The sequence below is a fragment of the Macaca fascicularis genome, chromosome 17, assembly GCF_037993035.2.
Source record: "Macaca fascicularis isolate 582-1 chromosome 17, T2T-MFA8v1.1".
NCBI classification, from domain to species: Eukaryota; Metazoa; Chordata; class Mammalia; order Primates; family Cercopithecidae; genus Macaca; species Macaca fascicularis.
In genome coordinates this window covers 26,310,729-26,323,313 of record NC_088391.1, presented here as the reverse complement: position 1 = coordinate 26,323,313, position 12,585 = coordinate 26,310,729, and positions in this window count along the sequence as shown.

Genomic DNA, 12,585 nt, shown 5'->3' with positions numbered 1-12,585 from the left:
ACAGGTCACCACTGCCATCATAACACCTAAAATAAACCAATTATAATTCTTCATTATTTTATACCCAGTCCATATATGTCCCCATTTGTCTAAAAATGTCCTCTTTCTATTGGCTTATTCAAACCAACATCTGCAAAGGATCCATAGACTGCTTGTATATTATATTTCTTGGGACTTTTAAAATTTATGTGAGTCACCCTCTTTTGCTATTTAATTCTTATATACCATTTATTTGTTGGATAGCCAGGTTGTCTTACGCAATGTCTCACATTCCGAATTTGGATGATTACTGTCTTGTGGTGGTATTTATAATTTACGTAAACTATAAGACCTAAAGAAAGTAGACTTGATTATATCCAGGTTTTTTTTTTTTTTTTTTTGTGATACAAACATTTCATATCTGCATCTCATCAGGAGGCCCACAACACCTCTTATGTGATTCCAGTATTGATGATTGTATTCAAGTTGTATCAGTTTGATCACTTACTAAAAAGCTTTCACTGACTTCTCAGCAAGTGGTTTGAGTGGCTATTGATGATTATTGTCTAAATGTATTACTTTATTTGTGATCACAAAGAGTGACTTCCCAATTCTACCATATCCTGTCCATTTATTAGCTGGAATTCTTCTCTAAAGAGTATCTTTCATCAACTAAAGTCAATTTTTTTTTTTTTTTTTTTTTTGAGATGGAGTCTGGCTCTGCTGCCCAGGCTGGAGTGCAGTGGCCGGATCTCAGCTCACTGCAAGCTCCGCCTCCCGGGTTCACGCCATTCTCCTGCCTCCGCCTCCCAAGTAGCTGGGACTACAGGCGCCCGCCACCGCGCCCGGCTAGTTTTTTGTATTTTTTAGTAGAGACGGGGTTTCACCGTGTTAGCCAGGATGGTCTCGATCTCCTGACCTCGTGATCCGCCCGTCTCGGCCTCCCAAAGTGCTGGGATTACAGGCTTGAGCCACCGCGCCCGGCCTAAAGTCATTTTTTTAATGAAATGATGCATCATGGAATTGCTGCATCATGCAATTTTGTCTGATAAGTATAACAAGACTTATGGGAAAATAAGGGTGAGACTGAATATAAAACCTGAATAATTCAATAGGTGTTTAAATATAAATAAAACTTAGTATGTTACACCATTTTAAAATACTAAATTCCTAATAAAAAAAATATTATGGTAAATAATAAACTTTACTTTGACAGTAGACATAAACTTTGCTTGGCAGAGTTGATATATTAAAGAATTTTAACTTTTAATTTATGGAGAAAAGGCAGAAGAAAGCATATTATCATTCTTAGGATAAAATGTAATAAAATTAGAAGCTGGAGTTCATTGCCTTGATTTTTTTCTACATTGGCTTAAAATAGAAACTTGAATTTTATCAGTTTCTCTCTTTCACAAAGCAGCAGCTTGTACATCGCAATGAGACCAGATGCCTCTAAGTGATATCCTGCTGTACTCAGCATTCTCATCCTTATCTCACAGTCTACTGCAGGAGCTGTTCACTCTTAGTGAAAGATGATGATAACCACAATGTGTTAAGATTTATTGTTTCTTTTATTTGAATAGCATTTTCTCTTAGGGTACACAGTGTAGATTAGGTTTACAGTCTGTCACAATAACAAAGATTCTCTTGTTTATTTTGAAACACTTTATTACTTCAGGCTTTGCCACAATACGTGAGGTCTTTCTTTTCATTCATTCCTTGTATTTTTATAACCAGGACACTTACTCATGTTTTAGATTCTGTATAAATAGTTTCCAAACTCAGGAGAAGAACATGATACACACTTGTAAGGCAATGCATATGAGTAATTGAAGTAAGAGACAGAAAATGACATGAGAGTGCATGTTCTGTGTTCTTCACAAGCACTATGATCTTCCAGGATGCAATTACTGTACATGGTAGATGTAACTATAATAGGTAATGCTAGACATTAATCTTATAAAAATTGTATGGTTTTCATTTTGAGTTTTGATGATTGCCTTATGTCTTAGACTATACGCTGCTGTAACAAAAATGTCATAAACTGGGCTGTGTGTCAACAATACAGTTTTAATTCTTATAGCTTTAGGTACTGGAAAGTCCAAGATCAAGGTGCCAGCAGGCTCGGGGGCTGATGATGGCTCAATTCCTGGTTCTTCATTGTATCTTCACATGATGGAAGGGAAAAGGCAGTTCTCTGGGACCTCTTCTATAGGGCACTAATCCCATTCATAAGGATTCTACCCTCATGATCTAATCACTTCCCAAAGGCCACATCTTCTAATGCCATTACCTTGAGGGTTAGGATTTCAACATATGAATTTGGAGGGTCATAAACATTCAGACCATAGCAATGATTGTATTTTATCTTTTACCTACTATGTATGAACAAATGTGTACATTACAGACAAGCATTATACCAAAATAACTGTATTTGGCAAAGGAAAGATAGGATAAATCTTAATTCTATCTCTTTATTGATCACTTTTCAGAGAATGAGGTTGTAACCAACAACTTCCATTGCTACCCTGTGACCTCTTTTTATATTTTATTAAGAATGCATGTAGTGGGGAGGGGGGATGAACAGAGGTTGGTTAATGGGTATAAAAATATAGTTAGATAGAAAAAATAAGTTCTAGTGTGACTATAGTTATCTATAGCACAGTGACTATAGTTATCAGTCATTTATTGTATATTTCAAAATAGCCAGAAGCAAAGATTTGAAATGTTCTCAACACAAAGAAAGGCTAAATGTTTGAGGTGACAGATATCCCAATTATTCTGATTTGCTCATTATACATTGTGTGCTTGTACCAAATATCATAGGCACCCCATAAATATATATTAATATAATTATGTATCAACAAAAAATCACTTTAATACATTTAATGTATTTTAATCAGTTGCAGTTTTTTTTTTTTAATTTCCAACTTTTAACTTCAGGGTTACTTGTGCAGGATGTGCAGGTTTGCTATACAGGTAAAAGTGTGCCATGGTGGTTTGCTGCACAGATCATTCCATCACCTAGGTATTAAGCCCAGCATCCATTAGCTATTTTTCCTGTTTTTAATGCTCAAATTGTCCCATGCTAAGAAAGTACTCTTTTGAAATAGCACCACTAATCCTTGACAACATTTTTTTTTCCTTCCTGGTATAATATGATACCATGGAATCATGTTGCACATTTTCTATCTCAGGCCTGGAACTTAATCAATTTTTCAAGGAGTCTTGCTTCTTTTTAGTAGACAATGGTATGAGTAACCACAATCTGGGTGATGAGGATACTCATTGTTACTGGGTTATAATTGCTTTTATGCTTTTTTAATAGACAAAGTCAAAAAATTGTATAAGAGGAAATAAATGATAAGTTCATATTGTTATTTCTATTTCAAATGTGAGAACGTAGGGCTTTTACTTTACTTTGATTTTATACTTGTATCTTTCTTTTTCTCCTGCTGAAAAGTCTTATTTCCTAAAGATCTGAACATAATTACGTATTTGGTTTGTAGTATAACATTTCTATGATAGTTTCAAAATAATAATATGAATATTACTATTAATTATAAGTTAACTGAATACAGTTTATGATGTAATGTGATTTTTTGTCTAGAAATAAATCTCACTAAGGAAGTACAACTAAAATACTGTGCTTTACATGCACTTAAAATAATTATTTTCTGTGTGTTTATGTCAACTTAATATAAGTTAGGTTTATTTGCTTTTTTACTCCCCCCCTCCCATTTTTAGAGATTGCATTTTCTTCTCTATTGAACTTATTATTTTTAATTATGTAAAAGCTTCTACAGGGTTCTAGAAAGAAAACTATATAACAAGGTACATTCACAGAAATCTCAATAACATCTTTGTTTCCTCCATCTAGTTACCTTCTTCCCTATGCAAGTAACTATATTTATCAATTTCCAAGTTATATTTCAACTGTTTCTTTTATAAAATATAAGTAAACATACACACATATATACACTTGCATATATATGCACACACACATATATACACACACACACACATATATATAGACACCAAAGTGCCTTTCCCATTTCTGACACTGAAATATCTTACTATGAATACTCTTTTTCATTTTGCTTATTTTACTGAAAAATATTATTTTTTATTAGTCTTCTTGTATTAATCTGTTTACCTGAGACTAGTTAATTTATAAAAGAAAGAGGTTTAATAGACTCACAGTTCCATATGGATTGGAAAGCCTCACAATCATGGCGGTAGACAAAGGAAGAGCAAAGGGATATCTTACAGGGCAGCAGGCAAGCGAGCATGTGCAGGGGAACTCCCCTGTATAAAACCATCAGATCTCATGAGACTTATTCACTATCACGAGAACAGCACAGGAAAGACGTGCCCCCATGATTCAATTACCTCCCACCTGGTCTCTCCCATGACATGTGGGAATTATGAGAGCTACAACAGAAGATGAGATTTGTGTGAGGACACAGCCAAACCATATCAATGCTATATTAGCATATTGATATCCTATTTATCCCTTATTTATTTGCTTTTTTACCCTTCATTAGGTGAATAAACCATAGCTTTCTTCAACCAGTTCCTTATTAATGGATTTTTCCACTGCAATTATAAATAAAGTTTCTATGAATAGTCTTCTGCAAAGGCCATTTAGTACTTTGCTGTGAGATAGATTTTAAGTGGGTCAAAGGGTAAATGAATATGTATACATTATTTATGAAGGACTATCTCCAGAGAATGAAAGTGAAATTTTAACTGTTACCAAGTTCTATAATTGGACCTGAATCTTCTTGTGATCCTGATTCTCAAAGGTCAGACTGAGTCAACATGTTTATTTAAAGGTAGAACTAAACTTTGTGGGAGGCTAAAACAACTGGAAGTATGTAAGCTTAGTTCTTGAGGTTTTCAAATGAAAACCCCAGATGTAATTATTGGACAGTATGTAATCTAGTGTTGGGCTATATGGCATACAGTATAGGTGTTATAGAAATGTGTACATTATAGCTGAGATGTGCCAAGAGCAAATTGGCCTTGGGCTGGGATTCCTAGGAAATGCTTGATTTTGGATCTGTGAAGAAGCAATTCTGGGAAGGGAAATAGAGCTAGAGACAGGAATGAGTATGCTCTTTAAAAAAGGTCAGTGTGATCATTGACTCAGTCAAAACGGATATTTTGGATGAGATAAAATGGAGAGATCTGCAGAAATCAGTGAGGCAAAGTGAGTTGAAGAAGGCCCTTGAAAGCCACATTGAGAAACTTACATGAACATCAAATACACCATTAGACTAGAAACCTCTGCATTGTGCTTACCACTACATGCCCAGTGCCCAGTCCATTGTTCATAGTATGCTATTTTTGTGTCAGAAATGGCAAGGGCACTTGGATATATATATATACACTCACACACACGAGTGTGTATATATATGTGTGTGTGTACACATGTGTGTGTATATGTGTGTTTACTTATAGTTTATAAAAGAAACAGTAGGGATATAACTCAAAAATTGATAAATATAGTTACTAGCGTAGGGAAGAAGGTAACTAGGTAGTAACTAGACACTAACATTTTATCAATAAATGTTTGTTAAATGAATGAATACATTGATCCATACCAAATGGCTAGTTATCTCTTTCATTATGTAGCTTGAAAACTGATGCAAATAAATATTATTCTACTCAACCTAAAGACTACCTCATCTTAGACTAGGCATACATTGCTTTAGTCTTAGAATTAGCGATAAATTAAGTTTTTCACAAAATGCCTACAGCTATAATAGCTCTCAAGTTGTTGGAAGAATGGAGAGAAACTGTTTTAATTATATAACACCCACATGAATATGTATTTGGATTTGTACCATTAATAGGAAAAGCTTTTAATCCTTAGGAATAATTACTATTTGTGGCATTTTGCCTGTTCAGCACGTATACTTTATTTGCAAAACTAACCCCTCCACTATAAACATTTGTCTCTACTGAGCCTGCAATCACTGTATCTCATCTATCCAGCCAGAAGTGTGTACATGATCCATCACACCAAGACTCAGCCAGTCATAGCAAATTGCATGGTAAATATTTTAGGCTTTCAGGACCAAAAAAGACAAAATGGAAGATGTTATAGAGGTATTTTAAAAAGCTAATGTAACCATTTAAAAAAAAATGTGAAAAACTTCTTCTTAGCCTATGGTATTTAAAAAAAATTAAAAAGATGACAGGCCAGATTTGGCCCACGGACCACAGGATATAAAGCCTGTGTATTTCATTTTCCCAGCCACCCTGATTGGTTCAGGAGTAGACATGTTTCTCAAATCAGTCAACAAAAGTTTATATCTAAGAGTTTTCAATTCAGTGCCCAAAGAAAAGGAAGCTTGCTTTTAGAACCATGAGAAAAGGATATAAATTACCCTGCCTGCTCTATGTCTATAAAGGGCGTGATATGGCGTAGCTGTATCCCCACCCAAAATCTCATCTTGAATGGTAATCCACATAATCCCTATAATTCCCTCCACATCAAGGGCAGGGCCAGGTAGAGGTAATTGGATCATGGGGGCAGTTTCTCCCATGCTGTTCTCATGATAACGAGTGAGTCTCACGATATCTGATAGTATAAGCATCTGGAATTTCCCCTGCTTACAGTCACTCTGTCCTGCCAACCTGTAAAGAAGGTGCCTGCTTCTCCTTTGCCTTCCACCATGCTTGTAAGTTTTCTGAGGCCTCCCCAGCCAATGCAGAACTGTGAGTCAATTAAACCTCTTTCCATTACAAATTACCCAGTCACGAGTATTTCTTCATAGCAGTCTGAGAACAGACTAACACAGAGGGGAATAAGGCCAAAACACAGAGAAATCAAGCAATCTGATTATTTCATTAGAGTCCCTAGATCTGCTTGCAGCAAGATCTACCCCTTTGTTTCCCAGTCACATGGGTCAATAAATTCACTTCTAGATTTATTTAGTTTTTCTTTTTTAGTTTATTTAGTTGTATTTCTTTCACTGGAAACCAAATAAAATTATAGCTATGTATATTTAGTATATACTTATATATAAGATAAATTAAATATATGTGTATATACACATACATATCAATATATATTTACACATACATACCCAATACACATATATATTCAATAAATATATATTGAGGGCCTAATATTCACCAGATATTGTTCTAGGCACTGGAGATTCAAAGGTAAAAGACATAGTTAGGCATGCTTTAAGAGTTATCAGAAATTCTGGATTAAGACGGCACTTTAACCACATACATTTTCTTTCACGCTCACCAAAAATCTCTCTAGGACAACAGTAAGGGTTTTTTGTTTTTTGTTTGTCATAAACTTAAAAGGACAAGGAGAATAAGAGAAGATATAGCAACAAATTTTGGTAGCTGGAAAGCAGATGATTAAGAAAGCTCTTTTTTTATAGCCAATACTAGGAAAAGATAAGTGACTCAGTAGTAGCCAATACTGGGAAAAACTAAGAAATAATCCAATTTATACCCCCACACAGGAACATTAAAAGTTCCAGAAGCTGACAGCACCAATTACCTCTGCAAGTGGAACTGATGAGCTTAAAAAAAAAAAAAAAAGGAATTGAGGAATGACCAGATACCCAAATCTTTCTCCTTCTCAATACTGGAGTTACCTAGTATATTTAGAAAGCATAAAACAGGTAGTTTTTGGACTGGGGGTGGTCACCAAACAGAGTTGAAGATGGAACTATGACACTAACCACAGGAAGATTAAGTACATATTTATATCCAGAGTGAGGGAACACTCACTTCCTTTTGCCACTCAGTTCCTCCAAGAATTCTGAGTAGCCAAAAAAATGAAGACATTCTCACCAGTAGACATTCCAAGGAGATTACCTGACCAGACACTCTACAGGGAAACCACAGTTAGAGAGTTATAAAGTGAAGCACACTAGTTCTGAGCTTTCAGATAGATCTTCTTTTTGTCCAAATCTTAAATTTGAATATATAGCCAAGGATCGGCAGACATCTGAATAAAGTTTCTAACATAAAAAGGACAAAAAGAATCATGTATCCACAGTGCACCTGGAGGAACAGACTCCTCTAGGGCAAAATAATTTCAAAATAACTGTCACTAATATCCTTATAGAAAAAAAGAATATAATTAAAATAACATTCTGAGAACAAAAAAAAGGGGCTTTTATAAATTAAAAATATTTCAGAAGCAATTTTAAAAGCCATAGATTTACAAAATAAAGCCCAAGAAATGTATATGAAATTTGATTAAGACATGGAAAATAGCAGGAGGGAAAAGCAAGAATATTAGAAGACTAGATCTAGAGTTCCAATATCCAAACAAAGGAATCCAAATAGAGAAAAGAGAAAATTGAAGGAAGGAAATCATCAAGTAATTTGTGAAAATTTTCCGTTTATAAATGACAAAGGCTCCTAGATTACAAGGAGCCATTAAGAGACCAGCAGAGTAGATTAATATAAACACTCACCAAGGCACTCAAGGCACATCATCATGACATTCCAGCACTTCAGAACACTGAGGACAAAGTGAAGATTCTGAAAGGTTTGAGGGAAGGAGAGAGTGAAAGAGAATATTACATACAAAGGTCAGAGGTAAGATTGACTTCTGACTTCTCAACACATGGAAGATAGAAGGCGGTGGAAAACGTCAAAAACATTCTGAAGGAAAACGACGACCAACTATGTCAGAGCATCCCCAAGACCACCTTCCCAGATTCCGCAATTCACTAGAACTCACAGCTCTCAGGATACAGTTGCACTAACTGCTATGGTTTATAACAGCAAAAGCACACAAAACAAAATCAAAAAAGGGAAAAAAGCCACTATGGGATGAAGTCCTGAGGATACTAGGCTTGAAACTACCAAGAGTCCTCTCCCACTGGTGTCACAAGTGACATATTTAACTCTTCCAGCAATGAATTGTGATATCAAGAGTGAAATGTTGTCTACTAGAGAAGCTCATTAGAGATGCACTGCCCACTGTTTTTACTTTTTCCACTGGGGACTGGTCATGTAGGCACCCTCGGCCTACCATGTACCAAAATTCCAAATAGAATTTTCTCAAAAGGAAAGCAGGTGTTCAGCATAAACCATATCGTTTGCACAAATAAATTAGGAATAGTAAAGCACTCTTATCATTCCAGGAATGTTTATATCAGTGTAAGGAACTGTTTATAATCCAAGTTCCCAGACAAGTTAAGGGACAACCCTGCAAGGAGGCCTTTCCAAGGGCAGCATTATCAGGCTTACTAGGTTAACTCTTTTCTGTACACCAAACTATCAGTAAAACTATCAATCAAATGTGAACATACAATGATGATATTTTCAGATATTCAAGACCTCAAAAATTTACATTCTATCCAATTTTTTTTCCCCCAGGAGCGTGCTGAAGAATATCCAGCACCAAAATGATGGAGTAAACCAGTAAGTAGAAAGAAAGGGAAACGGAAACACAGACACACAAAAGAGAAGCAATGGAATCCCTGGAATTATGATGAAAGACAATCCCAGGATGATAGTTCATACTAAGTATAAAAGACAACCAGTTCATAAAGGAACAGATCTGAAGCCTCCAGAAGATAACACTGTTAGGATATTTGATGGGCTGAATAGATGTAGAAGACATTTAGACAACTGGCAAGGTTCTAGGCATTAAATTAATAACAAGTTCATAGAAGAGTAAGTAAGCAATAAACAGAGATAATTATTAACTTCAGAGAATGTGAGAAGTTGAACTGGAAAGGAAAGATTATCATGAAAAAATATAATTAGGTAAAAAAATGCAAAGCATATTTTACAATGTGTACATTATACTACCATTTGTGATTTTTCTTAAAAAGATATGCACAGACACACATTCATAGAAGCATGGAATATCTGGAAAACTAGTCAATAATAGTTGTCTCCTGGAAGACACTAACAGAAAAAAAAAAAAAAACTGTGGTGGACGGAGACTTAAAGTTTTACTCAATTTCTATGCAAGTTTTTGCCATGAACATGTATGACTTTTCAAACAGGAAAATAACATGATCTCTCAAAGCCAAAACATAAAGCAAAAACAAAAAGTAGCAGAAAATAGAGCAGCAAGATACACTTAGCCCCCCTCACACACTCAGATGAATAATAATCTCCTTCTGCATTAATGGCACCCCCAGCTTCATGTTCTCACTAACGAGCTGTAGTAGAACACATACGCTCAGAAAAAGTTTAATTAGTTCTTGTTTTCATTTAATAAGAAATGTCTTTTAAAAAAAGAGCTGTAGTTTCATTTGTAAACAAAACCCCTACATTAAAAAAATGTGGGGCTGAGAGCAGTGGCTCATGCCTATAATCCCAGGACTTTGGGAGGCTGTGAATGGATCACTTGAGGTCAGCATTTCGAGACCAGCCTGGCCAAATGCAAAAAGTCTCTACTAAGCCGCCGGGGGTGTTGACACACACCTGTAATTCCAGCTACTCATGAGGCTGAGGCAGAAGAATCACTTGAACTCAGGAGGTGGAGGTTGCAGTGAGCTGAGACTGGGCCACTCCACTCCAGCCTGGGCAGTGGAGCAAGACTCCTTATCAAAAAAAAAAAAAAAAAGAACTGTAGAAGAGAGGAGCCAAGATGGCCAACTAGAAACAGCTATGGTCAGAGGCTCCCACTGAGAAGAACGAAAACAGTGAGTGAATCCTACACCAGCAACTGAGGTATCCAGGTTCTTTCATTGGGACTGACTAGGCAGTTGGCACAACCCAGGGAGACTGATGAAAAGCAGGGCAGCAAGAGAGAAAGGCCAGGTCACCTGCAAAGGGAAGCCCATCAGACTAACAGTGGATCTTTCAGCAGAAACCCTACAAGCCAGTAGAGACTAGGGGCCAATATTCAACATTCTTAAAGAATTTCCAACCCAGAATTTAATAATTAAATAATTGGCCAAACTAAGCTTCATAAGCTAAGGAGAAATAAAATCCTTTTTAGACAAGCAAATGCTGAGGGAATCCACCACCACCAGGTCTACCTTGCAAGAGCTCCTGAAGGAAGCATTAAATATGGAAAGGAAAAACCATTACCAGCCACTACAAAAACACTCTGAAGTACAAAGACCAATGACACTGTGAAGCAACTACATTAACAAGTCTGCAAAATAACCAGCTAGCATCCTGATGACAGGATCACATTCACACACAACAGTATTAAACTTAAATGTAAATGCGCTAAATGCCCCCAAATAAAAGACTTGGAATGGAAAGCTGGATAGAGTCAAGACCCATCAGTGTGTTATCATTAAGAGACCCATCTCATGTGCAAAGACTCAAAATAGTCTCAAAATAAAGGGATGGAGGAAAATTTACCAAGCAAATGGAAAGCAGAAAAAAGCATGGATTGCAATCCTAGTTTCTGAAAAAACAGATTTTAAACCAACAAAGATCAAAAAAGACAAAGAAGGGCATTACATAATGGTAAAGGGTTCAATTCAACAAGAAGAGCTAACTATCCTAAATATATATGCACCCAATATAGAAGCATCTAGCTTCATAAAACAAGTTCTTAGAGACATACAAAGAGACTTAGACTCCCACATAATAATAGTAGGAGACTTTCACACCCTACTATCAATATTAGGAAGATCATTGAGGCAGAAAATTAACAAAAACATTCAGGACTTGAACTCAGCTCTGGATCAAGTGGACCTGATATCTACAGAACTCTCCACCACAAAACAACAGAATATACATTCTTCTCGGTACCTCATGGCACTTACTCTAAAATCAATCACATAATTGGAAGTGAAACACTCCTCAGAAAATGCAAAAGAACTGAAATCATAACAAATAGTCTCTCAGACCACGGCACAGTGAAGTTAGAACTCAAGATTAAGAGACTCACTCAAAACCACACAACGACATGCAAATTGAGCAACCTGCTTCTGAATGGGTCCTGGGTAAATAATGAGATTAAGGCAGAAATCAAGAAGTTCTTTGAAACCAATGAGAACAAAGAGACAGTGTAGCAGAATCTCTAGGACACAGCTAAAGCTGTGTTAAGAAGGAAATTTATAACACTGAATGCCCACATCAAAAAGCTACAAAGATCTCAAATCAACACCCTGACATCACAAGTAAAAAAAAAAATCTAGAGAACCAAGAGCAAATAAAACTCAAAGCTAGCAGAAGAAAAGAAATAACCAAGATCAGAGTGGAATTGAAGGAGAAAAAACATGAAAAACCCTTCAAAAAATCAACGAATCCAGGAGCTGTTTTGTTTTTTAAGCTAACAAAATAGACCACTAGCTAGGCTAATTAAAAAGAAAAGAGAAAAGAATCAAATAGATAAATTAAAAAATGATAAGGAGGATATCACCATTGGCCCCACAGAAATACAACTAACCATCAGAGAATACTATAAACACCGCTATGCAGATGAACTAGAATATCTAGAAGAAATGGATACATTCCCTCCCAAGACTGAACCAGTAACAAGCTGAATCTCATTTGATCCTCGGCAATGCTAAGATAGGCAAAGTAGCTATTGTTATCCATGTTTTTAAAAATAATGTCAGTGAAATTATAAATCTGATAATATTAATCCCGCTGAGCAATATTAAAGCAAAAGCTGAGATCTAGATC